We start from the raw sequence: 27,915 nt of genomic DNA on the forward strand, positions 1-27,915 counted from the left end.
ACAAACCCTTCCTCAAGGAGTCCAGGTTCAAGAGACAAAGGAATGTTAAAGGAAAGTTCTCAGATGCATTGATTTTGAGCAAAGGTCTAGGTTTATTTGAAACTTGCCACATGGGTACTAACTTCAAAGAAAGCCTGTTCAAATCTTGCTTCCACAAAGAGAATCTTTATATTGATAGAAATAAAACAAAACAAAAACACTGTCTTGATGAGATTGTTAGTCTAGATGCTAGAAAGGAATTCTAAAAAAAGTTTATTGATCTAGTCCCAAGATTGTTTAAAGGGTTTAAATTTGTAAAACTATCATACGTATATCCATTTTTGTAGGCTAAACTCTAATTTCACTGACCTGGGAATTAATCAGATATACTACCAATCAGTAATGAAAGATTGCTCAAGTATGTTAATCAAAAAGTAATTATGCTTTTCCTCAGGTTTGAGGCACTTCATTTCTTTTTCAATTCCTAAAATTTATCCTCAGAAAAAGGTGAGACAATATAAAATGAACATAATAATGTTTACTCTATCATGAATAAGGATAGTGACAGAAGTTTTTTGTGACTAATAAGAATTATTAACAAAAACAAAAAAATAATAGTATTAAATATTCAATGTCTATTGCTACAAGTTATGAAGACACATGATCAGTCCCTACTAGGAGAACTTCAGTGGTTTTCTATCCTCTACCACACCCTAGATGGAATGTTCTATCAAGTAACAAATTCTCTTCAATCTGACTCTCATTCACCAAATAGTCTTACCAGTATTTGACTGTCAGTAAAAAGTACTTTGTGGGCAGGGAGACCTGGTTTGAATATCTGCCCCACCAATTAACCAGGTTTGAAGGTTAGAAAAGTTATTTAAACCTTTGAACATTAGTTTCCTCATTGCTAAAATGGAAATAGTTTCTCACTTAATAGAGTCGTTATGGTTACATAAAATAATGCATGTGAAAGTATTCGTCACAAAGTAAACATCCAATAAATTATAATCATTTTAGTTAAATCGCCATCATCATCATCACTTTTTTTTCCAGGCAGTGTGGGTACACCCTGCCCATTGCATGGGGTAGAAATCAAAGCATTAGATTTGAAACTAAGCTCCAAAACTTGTTAGCTATGAGATCAAGGTAGATCGTTTAAAGTTTCTCATTTAAATTCTTCATTTATAAAACTGGGATGAAGTAAGAACTACATCACAGAGTTGTGGTGACAAGTAATTGAAGTAATACAAGGAAGTGCCCATTAATGGGTGGTTCTTCACTAAATGATATTCCCTTTACTCAGCATGTCCAGATCTGGCATTCTGGCTAATGGAGAGGCATTCCTATGCTATAAATGAATAAATTACCATTTAATTTGTCGGTTCAGTAGTTAAGTATTTTTACTTTTTTTTTTTTTTTTGCGGTACGCGGGCCTCTCACCGCTGTGGCCTCTCCCGTTGCGGAGCACAGGCTCCGGTCGCGCAGGCTCAGCGGCCACGGGTCACGGGGCCCAGCCGCTCCTCGGCATGTGGGATCCTCCCGGACCTCCCTGATGAACCTGCGTCCCCTGCATCAGCAAGCGGACTCTCAACCACTGCGCCACCAGGGAAGCCCAGTAGTTATGTATTTTTAGTGTGAGGTTTGTCCTCTAGAGCCTCTAGGGCCTGCTCATCCCTGGAGAAGGTGATCAAATCACATTAAAGAACCTGCAGAATTGTGGACAAAATCAGTTATATTACCAATCCTTGTCCACATAAGTCCTGCCCCATGAAATCATCTGTCCTCTGGTTTAAAAGGAGTATAAGCATATTAAAAAGAAATGAAAAACAGAGTACTGAGTTCCATATTGTATATCTTAGAGGGAAAAAAATGGTTGGAAAATTCCTGTGGGTAAAGTCCAGGAGACTGAGTGCAATTTGGGGTTCAGTTGGTTGCTAGGCATGAGAGTAGTTTCTCAGGAAGTCGCACCGTCTGTTGTTACACCCCACGCTCATCCCTGGGCCCCAGGCATTGATCTCTGTTGCATGCTCCAGCCATTCTGAGCTACCTGCTATTCTCTGATGATTTTGTGATTCCTCATTTCAATGCCTTTGTACCATCTAGTGCCTCTAGTAGAAGTGGCTCGGTGCCCCTTTCCCTTACCTTTCTTCTGCATCTGCATATCTTTATGACTCAGCTCAAGTGTCACTTCCTCTGGAAAGACTTGCTTCTATCACACCGTCAATACCCTTTGTCTGTGTTTCTTTGGACTCTGTCTTGACTTTCACTACAGTCATCCAGGGAATATCTTTTTAGTCCCTGTCTTCTTTAAAGCACTGAATGTAGGTACCATGTCTATTCCCCACCCCACCCCCGCCCCTTTTTTTTACCTCAAGCCTAGCCCACAGTAAGTTCTCACTAATACTTAACTGGAGACTGACTGGTCAAAAATAGAAATAAAAATATGGTCAAAGTTCCAAGCAGAGGTAAAAATAAGCAGCTTTATCTTTAATTGGAGGGTGGAGGGCAAGTGTTGGGATCTTCCAGTATGTTATTCTTAGCAAGTTTTCTGTTATCTGTTTCATTTTGGTTTTACTATGGGGCATATGTTTTTTAATCTCTAGAAGGGGAATAATAATTACCGTTCAAGATGACTGTAAGATTTGAAAAAGATAACATATGTGAATGTGCATAGTGTGGTACCTGAACCAAGGTAAGGGGTCAAGAGATGTTGTTATTCTAACCAAATTATCAGCAGTCTTTTTTTAAAAAAAAAAAACAACTTACACACAATAACTAGTGACTGACACAGACCTTACTGAAGGTTTCAAGGGAAAAATAGAGAAAAATGTTTACGTGTCACTCCACACCACAAACCACAGAAAATCCACAGTGGAAGACCTCTTTTTGGCTATAATACTATTGGAGATTCCCTCTTGGACCTCTGAGTAACTACCCAGGAGTAGAATTTCTGGATTATATGATAGATGAACTTTTAAAAACATTGCCAAACAGTTTTACAAAGTGATTGTACCATTCTACATTCCCACGAAGAGTATATGAGAGTTCCAGTTTTTCCATATCTTTGTCAACTTTTGGTTTAGTTGGTCTTTTAAAATCTTAGCCATTTTATACCTAGTATCCATAATGGTCTTATATCTCTAATACATAAAGAACTGCTTAAGTTAACATGAAAAAACAAAAATGGTTATGAGTCTTGAATAAGCACTTAACTAAAGATGAGACAGCTAATTCATCTGCTGAGAGTAGGAGCAGGAAAATCCTAAGGAGAAAGATGAAACTTTAAATTAAGCCATGAAAGGAATGAGAACAGTTCATGACCAGTAGAACACAGAAGGATTCCACGGCAACACTGGGAGCCCTGTTGAGGCATTATTCAACAAGGCTGTGCAATTTCTCCAACACTGTTCAGTCTGTTGGGAATAGCAGTGGACAATCGGGGTCCAAGTCAGAGATAATGTTCATCACAAATTATTCAGCCTGGCATATCAGGGTGGGATAACTGCTGAAAGAAACAATCCCCAAATTCCAGTGACTTACCTCAAAATAGAGTTTGTTTCTCGCTTGACATTGAAGTGCAGGTCAATGGATGGTCTCTGCTCCACACAGTCACGAAGGTACCCAAGATCCTTTTATCTTGTCTCTCCTGCAGGCCTTTGAAGTTCTCTTCATTCATCCAATGGATGCAGTAAAAATGCTAGGATTAGACATGGAAGGATTTAATGAGCCAGGCCTGGAAGTACTGCTCATCGTTTCCACTCAAACTTCACTGGCCAGAACTTTATCATTGGTTTTAATCTAATTGCCAGGGGAAGCGAATAAAGAAGTTGTATGTCCTGGAGATGAGGATAATAAAGCTACTGGTGACCATTTTCAGTCCCTGACACACAAGGCAAAAGTCAGGTACCAGAATATTTTGGAATATAAGATAAAAACAGAGATATGGGAATTTTTCAAGATCAGTTCATATAATGACATCTTTCATTTCTCCTCCTGAAAGTCGGTTCATGCCCCCACCTTCTTAATTTCCTTCACACTTAGTGCCCAGTCTTCCTTTTTGTCTTATTCTTGGCATAATTCTCAGTTGTACACTAGCGTTCAGGTTCCCCCATCAACTCTCAGCTCTGTGCCAAGAACTCCCCTTTATGCTTGAGTTCACTCCCTCTGCTGAGATCCATTCCAGCTGCCTGTGGTCTTATTTACACTTGTGCTCAGGTAGTTGGTTTCCTCTGACATTTTCTTTGCCTATTCAAAATCCTATTCACTCTTCAAGGCTCAGCTTGGTTCAAAGGACACTTCTCTGGGAAGCTTTTCCATAATAACCAAATACCTGGGCCGTAGACATGCTTTTTGATTCTAGATCTTCCATTTATTGATTTTAATCTTAGATTGTGAACTCAAGAACTTTGAGGACCTTTTTCATTCATTGTCAAAATGGAAATAAGAGTTGTTTTACATAATAATGGTAACTATTCAAACTTAGTATATAAAAGTGCAAAGTATCTAATGTATAATAGATACTCAAGAATCCTAAATGATAACATCTATTCTGCTCAGAACTTCTTTGGCATTTTTATTTTATCAATCCTTTCACATATTACCACATTTCCCTTTTATTGTGGGTGTCTATGCACTTGTCCTCTCTTTGTATTGAATTCTGGATCAGGAGCAGATGTTTTTTCTTAAGAGTGTGTGTGTGTGTGTGTGTGTGTGTGTGTGTGCGAATTCTTAATTGTACTGAGCACATGTATTCATGGCACAGATCCAATAAATGTGTTCTCATCAGAAAAGTTCTGAGATTCTCATCCCAAAAGGAGATGGTGAAAAGACTTCAGCTAATGTGTAGAAACACACAGAAATTCTTCTTTAACGAGAAAGAATCCTGTATAAGCAAGCACAAAATACATCTCAGTAAATATGGAAGTACTATATGAACTCCATCATGTTACACAAATACAAAGGATTATTATTACAAAGTAGAATAAAATTGAAGTTAAAATTTTGTGTGTTTTCCAGTTACCATTAAGAGCCCAGTTCATAACTCCTTTTTTGTTTTATAGCTTTCCTTCCCAGGAAGTGAGGCAGAATGATTCCCAGTTGAGAGAAATTAAACTTGTTGGTCATTTTCCACCAAAACATTGCTTGATAGAGCCAAATACAATTCTGTAAGCATTCCTCTTTCCTAAATACTGCAGGAAAGCCCCATGGACATCTGGTTTAAGCAAATAGAGAGAAACATGTGGCCAATTATGCACGTAAGCAGGAGGGAAACTTGACAAAAGATTCAGAAACTGAGGGTCCACAGCAAATTAAGTGGTCTTTACCATGTTTTGTGTATTTCAGATACATAGATTTTTTTTCATCATACATGAAGCTGAAAAAAATAAATATACCAAACTCTTGCATTGTATGTAATGTTCATCTTTGTATAGATCTTGTTTCCAAATTTGCTTTTCAGGAAGTGGATTTACAGCTTTGAAGTTTCTGCTCCTTACATGTTTCTAAGAAGCTAAAAGTTACCAAGTTAGCACATGGAATTAAAATCTGGAGCTCAAATAAAGAATAAAGACAACTAAAAATATTTCATGCCCTCATTTTTTTGAAGCTTTGAAGTGCTTTTTTTTTTTTTACGAGTTAATGTTATGGCCCTAGTTGAAAGTACTTCTATCATTGTCATTTTATTCTGTACAGCGTTACACTAACATGGAATCTAGGTTGCTTCTGATTAAATAAAGATTGGAGGAGACAGAGCCTTTTCAGGTTTCAAGGTCTCCTGCCTACTCTAGGGACTTTTGTAGTTAAACAAAATGCAAGGGTATCAAAAATGTTTATATAACTTAATTAAATTAAAATAGATTCTGATAATTAACAGTAACACCTATAGGGCAAAATGCGTCTGCAGAGTGCTCAGTCTTTTACATGTATGCACTGGCATTCCTTCCATAACAACGATATATTAAGCACCTACTATATGTGAGGCATGGTAAGAGTTGCCTTGCAGATTACACATATTGGCCAGAGTGCAATCCCTCACCCTCTCCACCACTCACCAGAGCACAGACACTTCCATAAAAGAAATTCTAGCACCAGTCATCTTGGGAAAAGATATGGCCAGCTAAATCTATCACCCTGTTTTTCTTAGTCATGTCCCAAGATTTAAGGCTCTCTGCTCATCTGCCCTTTTAGGTACTCAGTCACTCTTATCCATCCAGCCATCCTTCCACCCATTCAAAATGATTCAAACGTATGCATTGACTTAGTGTGAGTTAGGCATTTCTTTAAGGGATGCAAAACAGATATGGTTCCTATTCCCACAGTACTTTAGTAGAAGAGATAGTAATTAAATACCTAAGTAGTTATGTACTAAAATAAGAGCTATGGTAGAAAGATATAATATGCTATGAGAGAGAATAACAGTGAGGTCTAATTTAGTTTGGGGACTTAGAAAAAAACAAAACTTTAAGAAAGGAGCATTTAAACACATATATATGGAATCTAAAAAAAATTAAAAATTGGTTCTGAAGAACCTAGGGGCAGGACAGGAATAAAGACGCGCAGACGTAGAGAATGGACTTGAGGACACAGGGAGGGGGAAGGGTAAGTTGGGACGAAGTGAGAGAGTGGCATGGACATATATACACTACCAAATGTAAAATAGATAGCTAGTGGGAAGCAGCCGCATAGCACAGGGAAATCAGCTCGGTGCTCTGTGACCACCTAGAGGGGTGGGATGGGAGGGTGGGAGGGAGCCACAAGAGGAAGGGGATATGGGGATATATGTATACGTATAGCGGATTCACTTTGTTATACAGCAGCAACTAACACAATTGCAAAGCAATTATACTCCAATAAAGATGTTAAAAAAATAAAAAATAAATTGGGTTAATATAATAAAGGCCAGGTGTGAGGGATTTGTTCTGCTGATGTGACTCACAGCAGAGCAGAGAGGTTACAGAATTGGCTGTAGCAGCATCTTCTTGATTCAACAGGAAGATTCCTGATCATGATGGCAGCAGCAGCATGTAGAGGTACAGTTTTGGGGGTTTTTTTTTTGCATGTGGGATATTAGTTCCCCAACCAGCGATCGAACCCATGCCCCCTGCAGTGGAAGCGTGGAGCCCTAACCACTGGACTACCAGGGAAGTCCTGAGGCACAGTTCTATGCTGAAGCTTTGGGAGTCATTGTTAAAAGTTCAGCCTAAAGTCTGTTACATAATTTATTCCCAGATTTCTGTAAGTCATTTAACACACATTAGTAAATTTCTTTCTCTTTGCATTAGCTACAGTGGATTCAGTACTATGCAACCAAAAAGACACAGTATTGATTTATAAAAGGAAAACATGCCCCAGGAAGAGTTGTGAAAATAGTCGAAGTCAAAAGTTCCCAAACTGATCTGAAAATGTTAGTGATCTGAGAGATATCTGTTTAAATAGGTATTTAAGAATAATGGATTTCTTTTCCATAGGACTTCTCAAGAACTTTGAAATTGTTAATTTGTGCTGTAAATCACACTGTGCATCATTTCCCCAATGCATTTTACCAAGAAATTATTCATTTCAGGGGAAACCTATTATCAGCTTGACAAACACAGACAGAGTTTGTGAAACGTTGGTCTAAATAAAATACCCAGCAGTCTGAGCCAACAACCTTTGCTTTTGTTCCAAGCAATCTGTTTTCAGACTTTTTGTTTCCATATATCTTGTTGTCATGCTATAGTAGGCAGTTTTCTGGATAGGGATATCAATATCCAAATAGTATAAAAAGTATATACTCATTTTGTAAGTTGGCAGCATTATTTATTTGGACAAAGTAATTTCATTTCAGCTTGCCTAGAGTAGTGAAAACCAGATACAAAAGGAAGCCCAGCTTATTTTATGATCCCAAAGAAATCAAAGTGAAAACACTTAACATAAATATATTTTGTCTTTATTTCTCAGCTTACTTGTGGTTCCAGAAAAGTTCGATGGGGATAAGAATTCTACAAGAGGCAAAAGGTACTGAGTGTTTTTGTGGTGAGATAGTATTTGAATACTACATTTGAATACTAGAGCTTGTATATGTATAGGCTTGGGATCAGCCTTAGCTTTGCAAAATTAAGGTCATTCTAGGGCAATGTCATAAACATTATCATTTTCTAGAATAAAGGGAAAAAGTAATTCAGCCTAGAGTGATAAGGAAAGACCTCCTCACAGAAGGTGTGATGTTTAATACCTAGAAGGCTTGTTAGAGCTTGTGTTGTATAGGGTAGAGTGGAATGTAAATAAGATGACTGAAGGTGGGTCAGTGTGATTATGGACTCTGAATGTAATTTCTGCATGTCTAATGGATTCTGAAAATCACAATCAAGGCTTACACCTTGGCCATATAGCATCATGTGAATTAAGTGATTAGAAAAGGATCATAACGTAGAATGTCATTACTATGATTAATTATTGTGAATAAACTTCATGCCTCTGTCTTAGGCAGGCCCTATATGCCTGGCCTTGGAGCCACGATTTTTCAGCATTCCTGCTCCCCTCCATGGTTTTTTTTTTTTCTATCAGTGTCAACTCTTGGACAGGAAAGAGTTTCCTACCCATCTCCCAGTAGTAGCTGAACTCTGCTTTGTATCAGTCCAGGAACCAGGGTCCAGGAGTTTTTCTTTCACCTTTCTCAGAGGCAGATCCCCTTCTCCCAGAAGGAGAGGATATTTTTTCCTGGGTTCCAGGGATAGGAGAATTTCCTAATTTTCCTCGGGAAAAAGAGCTTTTACATCATCACTTTCACGTAAGTAGAGGACCTTTCCCTGGGCCCTATGCGTCGGAAGGGGTACTGCCCCTCCCCCGGTGGGTTAGAACTGTGTTTTATGTGAGACATGTTTCCAAGGAAATGAGTGCAAAATTTGCAACTTTGCCCCAATGACAACCAATCACTAACTGAACACCTGCACACTAGTTTCACCAAGGGGTCTCTTGTGCTGCCTTCAGCCCTGCAACCAGTCTTACAGAGGAACACCACTGGAGACCTGTGGAATAGAACTTGTGAGTCAGCGTGAACTCTCCTTGTGTCTAGGTTCTCGCACTCATTCCAAACTGATAAGCTCTCCTACACATTGATTTTAAGTATTTGGTAGCTAATTTCCTCTTCATCTGCTGTGATGACAGCAATACCTTCCTCTAATGTTATGTTAGAAATGAAATCTTTCTTTAGATTCATCTCTTCTCAGAGCCGTATGCCATGCATTGGAATTCAGCTGGTTTACCTTGCAGTCTCAGCTCTCCCATGGTTTCAAGAAAATTTATGATTTTATCAATTACCTAACATTTTCTCATTGTTAAGACAGTAGTGACATTTACTTGCCACTTTCTACATCCTAAGCTGACTTGGAAATCCTCATCCACTAGTTTTAGCATCAATTGACAATTCTTGCCTGAAATTGTTACTACTATTGTGTTCATAAATTTTTCTAATTTCATCATCCCTTTCTCATTTATCAATTGACATTTGAGAGCTTGTGTTTTGGGAAAAAAACAAGTGGGAAAGGGTTGTCAAGTGCCAATGAGTAACAAGGAGGGCACCCACATTATGTTTCCACATTATATGAACTATGAAGAAAAAATAATGACTGCTGTCAGTAAGATCTAGGAATCCTGGAAACACCACTGACTACTGGTCAGTTTCTGTTAACCTCTCTTTAATTAATTAATTAATTAATAACATTTTTATTGGAGTATAATTGCTTTACAATGGTGTGTTAGTTTCTGCTTTATAACAAAGTGAATCAGCTATAGGTATACATATATCCCCATATCTCTTCTGTCTTGCATCTCCCTCCCTCCCACCCTTCCTATCCCACCCCTCTAGGTGGTCAAAAAGCACCAAGCTGATCTCCCTTTGCTATGCGGCTGCTTCCCACTAGCTATCTATTTTACATTTGATAGTGTATATATGTCCATGCCACTCTCTCACTTCATCCCAGCTTACCCTTCCCCCTCCCTGTGTTCTCAAGTCCATTCCCTACGTCGGCATCTTTATTCCTGTCTTGCCCCTAGGTCATTCAGAACTTTTTTTTTTTAATTTAGATTCCATATATATGTGTTAGCATACGGTATTTGTTTTTCTCTTTCTGACTTACTTCACTCTGTATGACAGACTTTAAGTCTATCCACATCACTACAAATAACTCAATTTCGTTTCTTTTAATGGCTAATATTCCATTGTATATATGTGCAACATCTTCTTTACCCATTCATCTGTTGATGGACACTTAGGTTGCTTCCATGTCCTGGCTATTGTAAATAGAGCTGCAATGAACATTGTCGTACATGATTCTTTTTGAATTACGGTTTTCTCAGGGTATATGCCCAGTACTGGGATTGCTGGGTTGTATGGTAGTTCTATTTTTAGTATTTTAAGGAACCTCCATACTGTTCTCCATAGTGGCTATATCAATTTACATTCCCACCATCAGTGCAAGAGGGTTCCCTTTTCTCCACATCCTCTCCAGGATTTATTGTTTGTAGATTTTTTGATGATGGCTATTCTGACTGGTGTGAGGTGATACCTCATTGTGGTTTTGATTTGCATTTCTCTAATGATTAGTGATGTTGAACATTCTTTCATGTGTTTGCTGGCCATCTGTATATCTTCTTTGGAGAAATGTCTATTTAGGTCTTCTGTCCATTTTTGCATTGGGTTGTTTTTTTGATATTGAGCTGCATGAGCTGCTTATAAATTTTGGAGATTAATCCTTCGTTCATTGATTCATTTGCAAATATTTTCTCCCATTCTGAGGGTTGTCATTTCATCTTGTTTACGGTTTCCTTTGCTGTGCAAAAGCTTTTAAGCTGCATTAGGTCCCATTTGTTTATTTTTGTTTTTATATCCATTTCTCTAGGAGGTGGGTCAAAAAGGATCTTGCTGTGATTTATGTCATAGAGTGTTCTGCCTATGTTTTCCTCTAAGAGTTTTATACTGTCTGGCCTTACATTTAGGTCTTTAATCCATTTTGAGTTTATTTTTGTGTATGGTGTTAGGGAGTGTTCTAATTTCATTCTTTTACATGTAGCTGTCCAGTTTTCCCAGCACTACTTATTGAAGAGGCTGTCATTTCTCCATTGTATATTCTTGCCTCCTTTATCAAAGATAAGGTGACCATTTGTGCGTGGTTTATCTCTGGGCTTTCTATCCTGTTCCATTGATCTATATTTCTGTTTTTTGTGCCAGTACCATACTGTCTTGATTACTGTAGCTTTGTAGTATAGTCAGAAATCTGGGAGCCTGATTCCTCCAGCTCCGTTTTTCTTTCTCAAGATTGCTTTGACTATTTGGGGTCTTTTGTGTTTCCATACAAATTGTGAAATTTTTGTTCTAGTTCTGTGAAAAATGCCACTGGTAGTTTGAAAGGGATTGCATTGAATCTGTAGATTGCTTTGGGTAGTATAGTCATTTTTACAATGTTTATTCTTCCAATCCAAGAACATGGTATATCTATCTCTCCATTGTTAACCTCTAGTTTTTCATCTGAAAAATGGGGAAATAGTACCTATATAATTAAGTGATTAAAACAAAATACAGAGTATTTTAAAAAATCTAGTATTATGTCTGACAGAATAATAACTCAATTAATCCTTAGTTTCCTTTCCATTTCCCCTTCCATCAAGGATCTTGATTTAGTGCAAGTGAAATACGTATAAGTGTAGCAGTGCTATGACAAGAGATGTACAAAGGGCTATCCTAACACAGGGGAATTATTTCTTCCCAACCGGGGAGAAGGTTAGAGAAAGATACACAGGGCAAATGAGCCTGCAGTGCTGGAAAATGCATGGCCTAATCTGTCTACTTGAAATGAATGATAATAATCACATTCTAACGCCGACTTCCTCTCAATCTTCTCAAAATACTTCACTCACATTAGGAGATGGAGCTGCCATATAAGCCTTGATGATAGTTTTAGAAAGGATTAGACCCTCGAAACAAAACTTTTTTCATGAACAAACTCTTGTTGGTCCTGACTCTGGACTCTGCTGTCTATGGTTAATACAGAGAAGACCACTCTTAAGTCCACTCCAATTGTCCACTCTTAAGAAACTAATAGATGGGATCCCTGTCCCCTTTATGTCTTCTATGCCCTGCAAAACATCTCAAAGTCTATTGCCTATCTTCCTCTTCTGTACAGTTTATTTTTTCTAGCAGCATTCACTGTTGTACCAGATGCTAAAAAAGGCGTTGGGAATACAGGAGCAAGTGCAAGTGTATATCCTGCTCTGGAGGAGTATACAGATTAGAGAGAAGTCAGACAAATGAACAGACAGTCTTTCATAGTGCTACAGATTCCAGGCCCTTCTTTCTCCATGTTTCCATCTCTAAACAAACACCACCAGTAAAACATGAGCAAACTTCGTTTCAGTCACATTTGATAATGTGTATAAAATTCTTGGAACTTTAAAAAAAAATAGGACATTACAGTGAAATTATGTCTCTCTTATCTGGCACTAAGATCTCCATAGTTCTGGTTCAGGAAAAAGCTACAGAACCGGAAAAGCAAATGTGACTAATCCTGCAGAAAAAGAGACAGAACTTGGAGGCAGGAGAGAGCAAAGCTGACTGGTTCAGAATCACTTTAGATGACAAGATAAACCATTTGATATAATCTGAACCTAAGGCCAACAATATTTCCTGTTGTCATGATTATATGAAGTATCTTCCCTAGTGGAGATGAGATTATTGTTTTTGTTTTTGTTTTTTCGGTACGCGGGCCTCTCACTGTTGTGGCCTCTCCCGTTGCGGAGCATAGGCTCCGGACGTGCAGGCTCAGTGGCCATGGCTCATGGGCTCAGCCGCTCCGTGGCATGTGGGATCTTCCCGGACCGGGGCACGAACTCGTGTCCCCTGCACCGGCAGGCGGACTCTCAACCACTGCGCCACCGGGGAAGCCCTATTTTTTTTTTTTAGGCACTCCTATGACTCTGCTGACTGAATCCCTAAAGAAGCGACATCAATCAGCTGGATTCCTTAAGCAGTGGCTGTTAGTGTAATTTCAATGAATTCAGTGGAATTACTTCAATAATGCTTGACCCAGTCACACTCTTTTCATTCCCAGTTTGTTGACTGCACTGTACTCAAAGAGAGATGGAAATATCTTGGCACATAATTTCCTACTGGTGAGAGAGAAAGTCAGGAAGGAAGGCTCTTCCAGACTTTGAATATTCTACGTCTCTTCGTCATGAAGATGAGACAACTGATCCACTATCAATGGTTTTCCTATTTTGCACGCTTGTGACCAAAGACTCCCATTTATTAGATGGCCAGCCAAGGTTAGCAGTTCATTCTGTGACCACAGATTAGTTTTTCTCTCTATGCATAACAAAGGAACTTCTGCAGACACCAAACCTTGAAAACATCATGTCTTTACTGAACAAGATCATAATTAACTAGCCCAGACCCCTGAACTACATAGTTATTTTATCACTACAGGTTTGAAATCAGGAATGATGTAAGTCCCCCCATTTTCCCAAAGAAAAATAAAGTTTTGTGTCAGAGGGAAGGTACTGACACTTTAAGGGGAAGACCATGATTGAATCAGTTTTTTCAAGACTTCTTTTCAAGTAGTCTCAGAAGACATAGGTAGGCTTCATAACCCATGCCTCCTTGGACCTAAGAGCCAAAGGGAGAAGATCACACTTATTACTTAGAATTATGCGAAGCTTGTACAAGAAGGAGAGACCAGAGTTATAGCTTCAACAAAACAGACTTCTGAAGACACCAACTGGAGAAAAACTTAAAAGCTAATTTTAGGATTTTAATTTAAAAATGAATGGAAATAAATGTCTTTGTCATGATGTATGTATGTACAGTGTTAGGCAAATACTGAAGTACTAGGCTATAAGGTTTATTCTCTTCATCTCCAAGCGTGGTTATAGGAAATAATACGCATTGATTTCTTCACAATTCCTTGTTTGGAGAGATTGCAAGTAAACATGATAAACATGATAAATGTACACCCAACCCCTGACTAAACTAAAGTTTTACTAAATAGTTTCACTTTGGAACTCTGTGGACCTTTGAAGCCCCATCCCAATTATTTCATCAGTCTCATGCATGGCTCATTAAAAGTCACATTAAGTCATTTTATTCAAGAAAAATATATGAAATAAGTACCTTGTAAAAGGCATTATACAAGACCTCATTTGGGAGAGAAATACAGAGATAAATTACATATATATGTATATATATACATGTGTGTATATATATGTACCAGGTACAGATACAGATAAAGGAAATGATGGAGAGGAAGAAATCATTGCTGCTAGTGGAGCTAGATAAGGAAGAACCTTAGGATTTGAATTGGCTCTTGAAGGATAGGAGGATTTGAACATGGAGAGAGAGAATAGGACATTCTGAATAGAGAAAAGAATATGAGTGGCTCATGCATGGCTCTTGGGGGCTGAGACATATATTAGAAAGAAAATATTCAGCGACATGTTTGGAAAGGAAGATTGGGGTCCAAGAATACTGAGCAAAGGCCAGGAATTTCACCAACAGTGAGAATTGGAGTTATGCTCATATAAAACAACTTGACTCTATAAAACATACTGTCTCCTTTTCATTCAGGATCTACTTTTTTGAGTTTATTCCCTTTGTCTGAAATTCTCCCCCATCTTCTTGATGAAATAAAAATTCATATTTTAAGGTAAGACAAGAAAAATTTAAACATGAAGTTTTCTCTGCCTATCTGGACCTCCTCCCTCTCCTCTAGAGTACATTGTGCATCTGCATGAAGCATTAACCAGACCTCCTCAATGGCAGAAATACCTGCTTAACCATAAAGATCAGTTTTCCTTCTTCTGGCACCAGCCATGTAACTCCTTAGAAGATAACATTTCTTTCTCAGTCCTGTAAGTAGTCACAATGATCCATCATTTATCTTGTATGTGCAAACATCTTTGGTGAACTTTCTGTACAGTGCCAATAGATCGTTTCCCTTGAAGACAGCAACTGGTGCAGGACAGACTGGTCAGACAACCTGGGAAAATACCGGGCTGCACCTAATGAAAGTTCTTAGCTTAAATACTTACTTATGACCTTATTTGTGTTACTAGCTATATTACTTGCATTCTGCCTATTTTATAAGATTATTGTTTCTTGCATTACCAAATATGTGACTGACCCTCAGATAAAATTAATGATGATTGGGTACTTTAAACGATTGATCAAATATATAATTCTATAACATCAATAATTGTAATAGTGTAACTCTAAGATACAGGAAGAAGCAACAAGAGGGAGCCATTTCCTGGACCATAACAGACTAGTTAGACAGGCGGTCCAGAGGCTTTTGATTACTGTTCAGGGCCTAGTCCAATAATAGCACATCGAGTGGCCTATCAATGAAATCCTCTCCTGACCTAGGGATGAGCATTCTTAGCACTGGGGAAAAACTGGTTATGAAATGCTTCCCAAATCTTGGTCAAAATTAAGACTGAAAGGGAGAGGATTATAAAATAAAGAATGTTGCCACCATCCAGTTCTACAAGAATCAAGTCATTAGCCACTGCAGTCGCTGGAATTCAGTGCGAAATCAGGATGAGACACTTTGTGCTCTGGGAAACTGACAGAGCTGGACCTCAGACAGTTGGATGTTTTCAGGAGAAAATTTATGAACCCAGTTTCTTGTATCTTCCCATATTTAGAAAAAGCACTAAAACCATTAATTAAGATATCTGTTCCACGTGAATAGCGGTAACCTTCTACCAAGATGAGTGCTTGACTGCACGTACCCCTTTGCCAAAATCACATATATACTGGCCTCCCACTTCACATCTTTGGTGTAACAGTCCTCAGAGCTTTATGAAAGACTGCCTCCCAGGTTATAATCCTCAGGTTGGTGCAAATAAAATTGTCCATTTCTTTCTTAGGTGCTATTGATTAAATTTTCATCAACATTTTCATTCTCCCACCTCTCTCAATATCCCTGACCGTTTTTTTCTACCTAATTCATATCCATTCTTTGGGTGTCAGTCTAAATATCACTTCCTCAAGGAAATGTTCCTTAGCTCATCTGATAAAGTTAGAGTCCCTTTTTGTAAGCAGTCATAACACCCTGCTTCTACATAGCAGATATCAAATTTTAATTACATAATCTTTACTTAATGTTTATTTGTTCTGCTATATTCTAAAGCTTCATGAGGGCAGGAATAATATTTGTTTTATTTCTGTATATCTAGGACCTAGTAAACTGTCTTGTTCATAATGGAGGTTCAATAAACAGTTCTGTAACAAATGAACAAATTAAATGAAGATATAAAGACAAGCAATGTGATAAGCTAAAAGCAGAGAAGATAAAAACTTTTAGGATTCATAAAAGCATAGGTATATATATATATATATATATATATATATACATACATATATAATGTGATAGTACAGTTTTCAGCCAGGGCTTAGGTGATAGATAGGTCTTTAAACTATGTGCTATAAGGAATTCACTAATTTGAGCAAAATCAATTAAACACCAAATCTATAATATACATTTGAGAAGGTACTAAGAGTATAAGAAACAAAATAATAGTTTCATATATCAAGAGCTTACTGCTTATCAGGTTATCCATGCATTACCTTATACAGAGATGAATAAGACATGATACCAGCCTGAGGAACACATCATTGAGAGGAGAAATGGTAATGGGTAATGCAAATAATTACCTCTAAATTAATGTGTAAACATTATCTCTAATTTAGGATAGAAGTAATTACAGTGAGTTTTAGAAAACAGAGAGCATGGGAGAGATTAGTTCTGTCTGGTAGGAACAAGGAGAGATTCAAAGAGGTGGTATTAAGCTAGGCCTTGAGTTCAGAGGGTAGATAAGACAGAGAGTATATAGTTAAGGGTATTTTTGAGAAAAGTTGCCTGAAAAAAGGCATGAAGGTTTGAGAGTGGTTGGCATATTTCAGGAACAAATGAGTAGTCTGTTGCAAAAGGGACGAGAATGGGGAAATATTACAAGATAAAGGAGGAAAAATAAAATTGGGGTCAGATTATGGAAGTCTTAGCATATGCTGCTAAAGAGTATGGACTTAGGGCTTCCCTGGTGGCACAGTGGTTAAGAATCCGCCTGCCAATGCAGGGGACATGGCTTCAAGCCCTGGTCCTGGAAGAGCCCACATGCCACAGAGCAACTAAGCCCATGAGCCACAACTACTGAGCCCACGCGCCTAGAGCCCAGCTCTGCAACAAGAGAAGCCACTGCAATGAGAAGCCCGTGCACCACAATGAAAAGTAGCCCCCGCGCACCGCAACTAGAGAAAGCCCACGCACAGCAAGGAAGACCCAACACAGCCAAAAATAAATAAATAAATAATAAAAATAGATTTTAAAAAAAAAGAGTATGGACTTGACAATATTCCATAAACTGTGTGGAGACTTCTAAAGTTTCTTTAAGTGAAAGACAGAGTGAGATCAAATTTATGTTTTAGAAAGAGCTTCCCCTTTGATCCAAGTCCTTGTGATAACCAAAAGCTTAAGAGGAGATCCCAATCAGAAAAAGGCTGGAATTGGTTAGGAACCACCATGGGTTTATATGCAGGATAAATATCACATGATTTTGGCATTCGAAGACAGCTGATTCCACACTAATCTTTCACTCACATATCTGCACAAAGATCACAACTACCCTCAACAATACTATCTCCACAAATCAAGAGTAAATATACAGTCATATATCCTCTCCCTTTCTCATATTGAAGAAGTCAGTATTCCAAGGTTTACAACTGTTAATAAATGTATTATTTTTCATGTCTATATTCCCTATAGAATTATAAAATCTTAAAAGATAGAATACAAATTTTGCATAATTTGAGCACATAAAATGAAATTAATATTTTCTCCTTAGATTTTTTCTTTTTAAAGAAGAAAACATGTTTTTAAAATATTCAAGCAACCCGTTAGTTGCTTACCCCACTCGCTATTGAGAAGTAACAATGACACTTGCTTTAATGTATTATCATAATTTTTATGCATAGACAAACATACCCACATATTTTCTTTGAGAAGTAAGTTTGCCAGACCATGTATATTTTTAGCAATCTAACTATTTTTTAATTCAACAGACTATCATGGATAGTCAAGTTAATATTTGCAAATCTGACATATACTTTTATAAATAACTATAAAATTATACAGTTTGAACATATAAATATACTATATAAATATAAACAAACTATTTTTAAATTAATGGATATTGAACTCGGTTTCTAACTATTAACTCAAAAATTACACTGCAATAAATATTATTTGACTATATTTGCACACTTTCAAGTATTCATTCACATGCTCATAATCACTACTCTTAGCATTGTGTCTGCCTTTTAAATTTTGATTTTTCCAAATCACTCTTCAAAACAGGTATATGGGGCTTCCCTGGTGGCGCAGTGGTTGAGAGTCTGCCTGCCGATGCAGGGGACATGGGTTCGTGCCCCGGTCCGGGAAGATCCCACATGCCGCGGAACGGCTGGGCCCGTGGGCCATGGCCGCTGAGCCTGCGCGTCTGGAGCCTGTCCGCAACGGGAGCGGCCACAGCAGTGAGAGGCCCACATACCACAAAAAAAAAAAAAACAACAACAAAAAAAACAGGTATATGAATTTATACTACCACAAAAGGTTTAATGGACTGCCCATGTTGCTACCTGTGCTGTCCCACATGGGAGCCACTAGCCACATGTAGTTGCTTAAATTTAAATTAAATAGAATTAAAACTTCAATTCTAAGTCACACTAGCCATTTTAAGTGATCAATAACCACTTGTGGTAATTGGCTGCCATATCGGACTTCACAGATATAGACCATTTCAATCATCACAGAAGGTTCGACAGTGCCACTCCAAACAGCTAACACTGGATATTATAGATCTTTATATTTTGGGCAATATAATAAATTTAATAAGGTCTCATTTTAAATTTTATGTTTTTATTCAAATTATAAGCATTTAAAATGTGTTAATGATTATATTTCTTTTAGTGAGTGGCTGTTCATAGTCTTTCTCCATTTTTCTATAGGATTGTTTGACTTTTATTATTAATATTCAAGATAGTTATTAAATGACAATATATCAGAGCAAGAATAATTTAAATAATATTACAGTGACATTATTTGACCCATCAAAAGGTTTTTGCTTCATAATAAGTGATAAATTATATATCTATTCATCAAAATAATTTTCTAAAGATCTTACATCAAGACTTGATTAATAAACTTGTGATTATAAATAGAAACAAAACTGCTTTTCTTAAAGGATTAAATACATCTTAAATAAGCTTAACTTTATTCCCAGTTTTCCATAACTAAGAAGGCTTTATTGAATTGAAAGACAAAGAGGCTATATAAGTCCTCAAATACCTGGAAAAGGACCCTACAATAAAGATGATGTTGTACAACCCTCTCCCTCAAAATATAAGTAAATGTGTACCTCTGTCTGGTGTAGATGTAGAAGTGTAGAAAAAAATCAAAACATGAATAGGATTTTAATGCTTTAGTTTTGTTTTTGTTTGTTTGTTTTTTTGGCTGTGGCATGAGGCATGTGGGATCTTAGTTCCCTGACCAGGGATCAAATCCGCGCCCCCTGTGTTGGAAGCGCAGAGTCAACCACTGGACCACCAGGGAAGTCCCAATGCTTTAGTTTTTTTCTTTTTTTAAATTTTCCTCTTACTATATTTATTTTTTTATTAAAAAAATTTTATTTATATTTTTATTGCATATATATAATATACAACATTTATGTTATATATTTATAGTGTATATATATATAACATAAAATTTACTGTTTTAACCAGTTTTAAGTGTACAGTTTTGTGGCATTAGGTACCAATGCTTTAGTTTTAATAATCAGAATTTTGTGCTAAGAGTTACTAACAGCTGGGTGGAAAACAAACAATAACAATTTCAACATTTCTATAGCACTTTATAATTTTCAAAGAATTTCCCATAAATCACTTTTGAGCCAGAATAGACTAAAGACAACAATTAAAGTTTTGGAAAGCTTGAAAGTGCAGAGTTAGAAGGTTGAAAATCTAAGTTACAGAAAACAGAAGAGACTTTCTTGGAATCTTATCCTGGCCAACATGCAAGAAACAGAGGCTTGTTCTGATTGGTCCTGATAGCACTCAACAGAGGCACTGCCATCCAGGATGTCAAGGAGCAACTGAGCCTTCTAGTTCTGAAGCCTAGAAAAGCACCAGAAGCACTGGGGGCACTCCCAAGGAAGTCAGGGGAGATGAGAAACGAGTCACAGTTTAAAAGAAAAGTTCAAGCCTGGGATCAGAAAGAATGGACAGTATAACCGAACATGGAAGCTATAAAGGTTTTTAGACCTGTAAAATAATAATGATGGTGATGATGATAATGATGATGATGACAGCCCCCTATGCTAGGTAGCCACACTTAATATTCACAACAATTTTATGAAAAATATAACAGCTTTGTCACTTTACAGAACTAGCTCAGAGGTGTAACACATTGCCAAAATCTAATCAGGAGCAGACCAGTGATTGTAATTAAGATCTTTTAACTTGAAGTTCTATGCCCATCACCACCACTCTCCTGCCTCTGGAGGAGTAAAGTAGGTTGGCATAACTTAATATTAACTTAATATCCTTAGGCACAACTGAAATGAGTGACAAGCCTGTCCTTTAATAAGTGAATATGCACAGTTTGAACTCCAACATTCCAGATGCTGTTGGGAAGCAGTTTGAACCCTCTTTGGTGGACGTAAAAAAAACCCCATAGGTTCTGCAGAAGAGAAGGAGAAAGATCACACAGTCTAGGCTGTGGCCTCTGGTGGGGAGAAACCTGTTCTTCATTTAGGTGTTTTTCAGAGGCAGAATGTGTGGCGCTTTGTGTAAGGAATGGAAGCTTCTATTTAGGGGTGATCTCAGCCTCTCCATTAAGCTCATGCCTCCTCTTTGCCTTTGCTCCCCTCACATCAAGTACCTCATCAGTGCCTGGTCCTGTGTTCTTTTCATCCTTCTTGTTTCCACCAAAATGTAAAGGGAAATCTGGGGACATATGAGGGAAGAAGAATAACTTGATCCTACCTAAGGAGAACCAACTGAGGATGTCCAGGGTTGCGGTAACAACAATCAAGGAAAACTTGTAACACAGGGTTCATCCCCACTTGACTTCCGCACTTGGGTGGGGATGCATCTACTATCACAGTGAGACGGCATCACTCACTAGTGTTGCTTGACACCCTTGCTAACAGCCTGTCAACTGAGTCCCGGATGTGAACCTAAGGCTTTATTCTCTCTGAATTTCCTCAACTATAAATTTGAGAACTGTATCTAGCTGGAGCTTTTGGAGGATTAAACATAATGATTATGTAATCATTAATCAAGTTCCTGAATTGAAAGAGGCAATTTAGAGTTGCTGTTTGTTTTTAAAGTAGTAGTGAATCATATCCTCCTTACAAAATCTCTCTGAACTTACCTTTCTCATTGGTAATATAAGGATACTAATACTGTAGTGTTATTGTGAGAATGAAAGTAGGTGTATATGCACAGTGCTTGGTTAGTAGGAGATACACAGGAAGTAAAAGGTATCCATGTAACTGATTCCCTTCTAGAGTAGACCATTCACTGAGAAAGGGTACATATACCCTAAATGCTCACCTATAGGGCAATAATTATGTCCATTTTGGGACTTCTTTTTGATGGAATATTCAAAATAATAATTATTAAATTAGGTAATAAAATATGTTGGGAAAAATAATAGCAGGTATGAGCTCTATGTAAGAGTGAAGAAAAACATGTGTGCACACAGTCTGTTAGCTCCCTGAGAGCAGAGATATGTGTGTGTGTGTATGTGTGTGTGTAAGCAGAGATGTGTGTATTTGCATATATACTGTAGCTGTTTGGCAAAGTTCATGGCATAGATAAAGTATTCAAATAATATATGTGGGGGGAATAAAGAAACATAGAGAAATTTAAAAATTTACTTTAAATGCATTAAGGTTGAAATTTTGCTTTAAACGTTTTCTTTGAGCTTACCATATAAAAATTCGGGTGATAAAACCCATTGCCTCATAGAATATTTAGAGATAGTCCTTACTTAGAAGATTGCGGCGCATGCATCTCAGCTTCCCCTACCCTCCACCTCAAAGCAACGATTGTTAAGAGCTTTCTGGTTATCTCAGACAGACAATTTATTTCTTTGTATATACAAACCTGAAATTACACATATTATTTTATCAGGTAACTTTTCACATCATGCATTATATCCACCTTTCCATGTCTATATGTAAAGCTCTATCTTATTCTTTTTTGAACAGCTCCACAAATGTCCGTAGTACCCATTTTCCTTAATTTACTTAACCACTCTTCTATTACTCACCATTTCACTATTATAAGCAATGCTCTAATGAACCCACAACTCATGGAAGTGCAGTGTCAAAGCACTACATGTACTTAAAATTTTTATGAATATCATCAATTGCTCTTAAGAAAGGCTATATCTATTGCTGTGCCCATCAATAATGCAGCAAGGTACCTATTTTCCAACATCTTAACCCAAAGTGGATATGATCAGTCTCTTTATTACAATTTTATCACCTTTATAAGCAAAAATTGATATCTCATTTTAATATGCATTTTGAATTAATTGGTAAAAATTAAACTATTTTGATTTCACTTAAACTGCTTATTCATATCCGTGGTTCATTTTTCTATTGGATTTTCTTTCATTATTAATGAAGAATATATATCTGTTCAAAAAGAAGATTGAAATGAAATCACTAAAGAGCCCTGTTAAATGTAAGTCTCTTCCCGGGAGAAATAAATCATTTACAGCTGGGGAGTAAAGAAAAGTCCAAAGGGGAGCAGAAAAGATTCAATTTGACAATTATAGCAAGAGCTAGCTTTGCGCTTATTCCTTCCCTAAAAGCAGAGAAACCCTCCTGTGCTTGAAAACAAGCAGAAAGTTGAGGATTGGACTGGGCTCTCAGTTTGCTACTGGGTAAGGAAGCTTCTACCAATGTTTCAGGTACTTCAGGTTGAAGAGATGTCAGTTCATCCACTCATTAGGTAATTGCTAGTTAATAGGGATACTACAGGACAAAACAGCTGTGACAGTCCTCAAAAGCTGGGGAGAAAGATAATTAGAATTCTTCTTTCCGTTTTTCCTTTTCTTCAGTACAGGCTGGGGCATAAGGGCAGGTGGATGAATGAAGAGCAAAGGTGGAGAGGGCTAAACATACAGACTGATAAATTTTGGGAAACTTGTCAGAGTGGCGAGAGACAAGATGCAGAGCTGGTGAACATGTTTGGGTTATTAGCAAACATATCAATGGTAAAATAGTTCCTAAACTATAATTCTTATATCTAGTTTTTTGTTGTTGTTGTTGGTTTTTTGTTTGTTTGTTTGTTTTTTTGCGGTACGCGGGCCTCTCACTGTTGTGGCCTCTCCCGTTGCGGAGCACAGGCTCCGGACGCGCAGGCTCAGCGGCCACGGCTCACGGGCCCAGTCGCTCCGCAGCATGTGGGATCTTCCCGGACCGGGGCACGAACCCGTGTGCCCTGCATCGGCAGGCGGACTCTCAACCACTGTGCCACCAGGGAAGCCCGGCATGTATATTTTGATTGGGCATGGGAGAGTTTTCTCAGCATCTAGAGAAACCATTTCCTCTTTTCTTAAAGCCACTCCAGTGTCAGTTTACTCTTCCCCTGGATCGCTACCCCACCTTCCAGAGCTGCTCAGCCCCTCTCACAGCCTCAGTTCACCCCTGTGAGCTTATGGGATCTACTGGGGTGGTATTTGCTCTCATTTCACAACAAAGAAAGTTAAAAATGACTCCACTCACCAAAAGGTGAGAGATCTTGCAGTTTTGGGAGCACTGCAAGACTGATTTTGAAGTTTTCCCTATGAAAGTGATACTTGTTAAATAACAGAAATATTTCTTAAACTGTTACAGATTCTCAAGGGATAATATGCAGAGAAATAGAAGGTCACAATAATGTTAGATAATGTTAGATTTTTCAGGTCTTGGAGGATAGGAAAGTTTAATTTCATTTTTATACAATAAAAATTTGCGTGCATAAGGCATGTGGTATAATGAAAGAGCATGAGAATTGGACACTGACCTGGATTGAATGCTTACCACTACCTACAAGCTGGGGGCTGTCTGCAAGGTGGTAATGTGTACATTGTTACACTTATTTGAGGTTTTTATGAGGACTGCATCTTTCAAAAATTAATACAAAACATCTGAATTAGCAGGTACTATCCTATTTGTGCTAAGACTCAAATAACAAAATTTTAAATGGCTGGAATTTTGTTAAGTCTTTATACAGGGCATTATCATTGCTAAATCTAATTCAGAGACTTTCATGGTTACAAAATACTCTTTCCTGATTATCCTAAGCCACATTTGACTCGCACAGAACAGTTACGTCAAGGCAGACCCAGTGAGGCAGGGTGACTCAGCCAAGATCGCCAGCTAGATAGTAGTCAAGTTGGGCCTGAAATCTGGTTTTCCTCACTCCTGAGCAGAGAATACCAAAAGCTGCTTCTCAAAGATGGTACGCAATAGTCTTTTCCACCTTTTCAAATATAAAATAACCACTTTAAATAATTTTTAAAATGTCACTGACAACCTCCATTTCACCTCTATCTTATTAGCCGTACCTTTAGAGTTAGTTGCTAAAGAACATACATTTTGGGACTTCCCTGGTGGTGCAGTGGTTAAGAATCCACCTTCCAGTGCAGGGGACGTGGGTTTGAGCCCTGGTCCAGGAAGCTCCCACATGCCACGGAGCAACTAAGCCTGTGCGCCACAACTACTGAGCCTGCGCTCTAGAGCCCGCAAGCCACAACTACTGAAGCCCGTGCGCCCTAGAACCCGTGTGCTGCAACTACTGAGCCCATGTACCTACAGCCTGTGTTCCGCAACAAGAGAAGCCATCACAATGAGAAGCCCGCGCACCGCAACAAAGAGTAGCCCCCGCTTGCCGCAACTAGAGAAAGCCCACAGCAATGAAGACCCAATGCAGCCAAAAAAAAAAAAAATTTTTTTTGACTAAACCTTTCTATAAATTGCCTCACAAATTTGTATCTTATTAATCACAACAGGATCTATTAATACACACATATGAAAAAGAGCCATGCATATGAATGTGACATATTACCTATTCACATACATATTGATGCATTTTTCTCCCTACATCCCATCAAATAACTTCATATGATTTGTATTTGGAAATTACGGTAATACAGTTCTTCTTCTTTTATTTTTTTTTTAAAGAACATGAGTTTGTTGAAGGCATGGAGGGCAGATTCTTGGAAGAAATATGAGGAAGGTCGATTTTGTTTATTTTGCTCCATTTCCCCTTTCCTTCTGTCTAGCTCTCAGGAAACCTCCCACACTTGAGGGCTCCCCTGCTATGATGCTGTCTCTGCACTTTACCCAACTCTGAATCCTCATTTCATCCCTTTTCCTAGTATCACTAAGGGGTTGTATAGGAAAAATAATCTTAGTCAACAGTGAAATTAGAAGTGATTTAAAAATTTTTTTTGGTGGAGAGATTATGATTTAGGCATGTTTTGTTGTAGTTCTCAGAAATGTTTGCATATTAACCAGGGGCAGTTCAATTCAATAACCCTTTATTAAAACCTAGGCCAAGCCTGTATAGTACTAGTTATGGGAGGCCCTCCCCACGTATGGAATAATAACATGACAGAATTTAAAGTAGACTAGAGATTAGATAGCTGACTAGTCTTGAACTGTCATTTAATAGAAACCGGAGCCCAGAGAAGTTGTTACAACTAATTAGTGGCAGAAACTTCCCTAGATTGGCTAACACTTACAGGTCACTATGTAGCCAACTTTCCATTTTTCACACTACTATGAGTATTATGTGCTTGTTATAATAATCTTTGCTGAAACAACACTAAGAGTTATCATCAGTTAAAACGATAAAAATAATGAAAATAACGGCTTTGAGGAGACAATTCTCCATGGCATTTCTATACATCTTGTGATAGATTACCTTTTCAAGATTATTCTCTTGGCAAAAAGCCTTGGAAGCTAGAAATACTGTCTCCCTAGAGGCCAAAGAACAGACTTGTTTGCTGGCCAGGACAGTCAAGATGAGACGATTCCCTCTTCTTCCTGGAGACATTCCAGACAATAAAGATAATATCTTTCTTCGGAGGAGAGGTGAAGCTGATTTGCCAGTAACCCTACAAAAGATCAGGATATTCTCCTCATCTGAGAGTTCCTCAGCTGTGATCCAGATCCACGGCGTGAGTAGTATTTACCTGGACCCACCCCTGCCCTGCCCCTGCTTTAGTACTATAAAATAAATTATAACAGTTTTTAAAATATTATTACAAACTCTTCATAAACAGACTTTTATTAGCTGTATGTATTTCCTAATAGCACACACTATATTTCTGCTCATCCCTGTATAGGCATTTTTCCCCTGATTTTCCTGTTACAGATGCACTTTAGTATCTTTGTTCTTAAATTTTTTCTGTATTTTCTAAGATTTTTGGCAGGATAGATATCCAGATATGAAACTGTTGAATCAAAGGCTAGAAATATTTTTTGAGATTCTTATTTCATGTTACCAAAACACTTTCCAAAATGTTTGAATCAATTTACATTCTTACTAGCCATGTCACACTGTGTTTTCATAACTACGTATCTTTCACTTCTTCCCCATCACTCATCATGATAGCTATTCTGAACTTTTCATACTTCCTCAAATTCTTCCTGCCTTTCTATATGATTTCCCTACGACACAGAAAGTTGCTGACATATAGAACTCTTACCCTGGAGATCTCAGCTCATGTGTCATTTTCTCAGAGAATTCTTTCCTGACTCCCAAACTACCATGTTACTACCGTTACATCTGATACTTCCCTTTGTGATATGTATCCACATGTAGCTGTTTAATTTTTTTTTTCTTGGCTTGAATTTAAGCTCCAGGAAAGCAGCAATCTCATTTGTCATGTTCTCTACTGAAGCCCTGGTGTTAGAACAGAGCTTGACACACAGTAAGCACATAATAAATATTTCCTGAATCAATCTATTCAAATTTCATAACAATCCAGTGAAGTTTCAAGGGAAGAATCACAGGGATAGTTTGAATTGATCTCCTCAAGATCACCACGTGAGGGGCTTCCTTGGTGGCGCAGCGGTTAAGAATCTGCCTGCCAATGCAGCAGAAATGGGTTCAAGCCCTGGTCCAGGAAGATCAAACATGCCACGGAGCAACTAAGCCTGTGTGCCACAACTACTGGGCCTGTGCTCTAGAGCCCGCGTGCCACAACTACTGAGCCCATGTGCCACAACTACTGAAGCCCACGTGCTTAGAGCCTGTGCTCCGCAAGAGAAGCCACCACAATGAGAAGCCTGCGCACCACAACGAAGAGTAGCCCCCACTCGCCACAACTAGAGAAAGCCCGCACGCAGCAACAAAGACCCAATACAGCCAAAAATAAAATAAATAAATTTATTTTTTAAAAAAAAGATCACCACGTGAGTTAGTGGCACAGATATAATCATAACCCAGCTTTCCTGGCTTCTGGCAGACACAGGAAATATGATCAATGCTTCAGGAAATTTTTGAATATTTTTATCATTAAAAATAACATATCTCATGCAAATTGAGATCTTAATTAGAGATAATCATAGAGATTCTCTAAATATATTACTGTCTCTGTAGAGATGTATCATACTACCTCTGAATCAATTATTTCCCTATTAATGGATTCAGCTGAACCAAAGCAGGAATTACATATAGAGGGAAAAATTGTTTTCCTGGTCTTCTAGGGAACCAGAATGTTGAACTTAACATTGTATAGGAAATGAAATTATACTTTCTTTTTGACTTTGAGACATGTCATGTGAATGATGTGCAAATAACCTTTTTTTTATTAGCTCTTGCAATTATGCAACAGGTCT

General features: G+C 37.9%; 1 long non-coding RNA gene across 2 annotated transcripts in view; it reads right to left on the reverse strand.

Moving 5' to 3' along the window:
* The window catches only part of LOC309825754, a 90,134-nt gene that overhangs the window by 38,892 nt on the left and 23,327 nt on the right, over nucleotides 1-27,915 (reverse strand). For both annotated transcript variants that reach the window (XR_014297060.1, XR_014297061.1), the window contains exon 2: nucleotides 3,523-3,679. This is a non-coding gene — a long non-coding RNA (uncharacterized lncRNA). The remainder of the gene's footprint in view (nucleotides 1-3,522; nucleotides 3,680-27,915) is intronic.

Source organism: Grampus griseus (genome assembly GCF_964374135.1).
Source record: "Grampus griseus genome assembly, chromosome: 8".
In the NCBI taxonomy this organism is placed as follows: domain Eukaryota; kingdom Metazoa; phylum Chordata; class Mammalia; order Artiodactyla; family Delphinidae; genus Grampus; species Grampus griseus.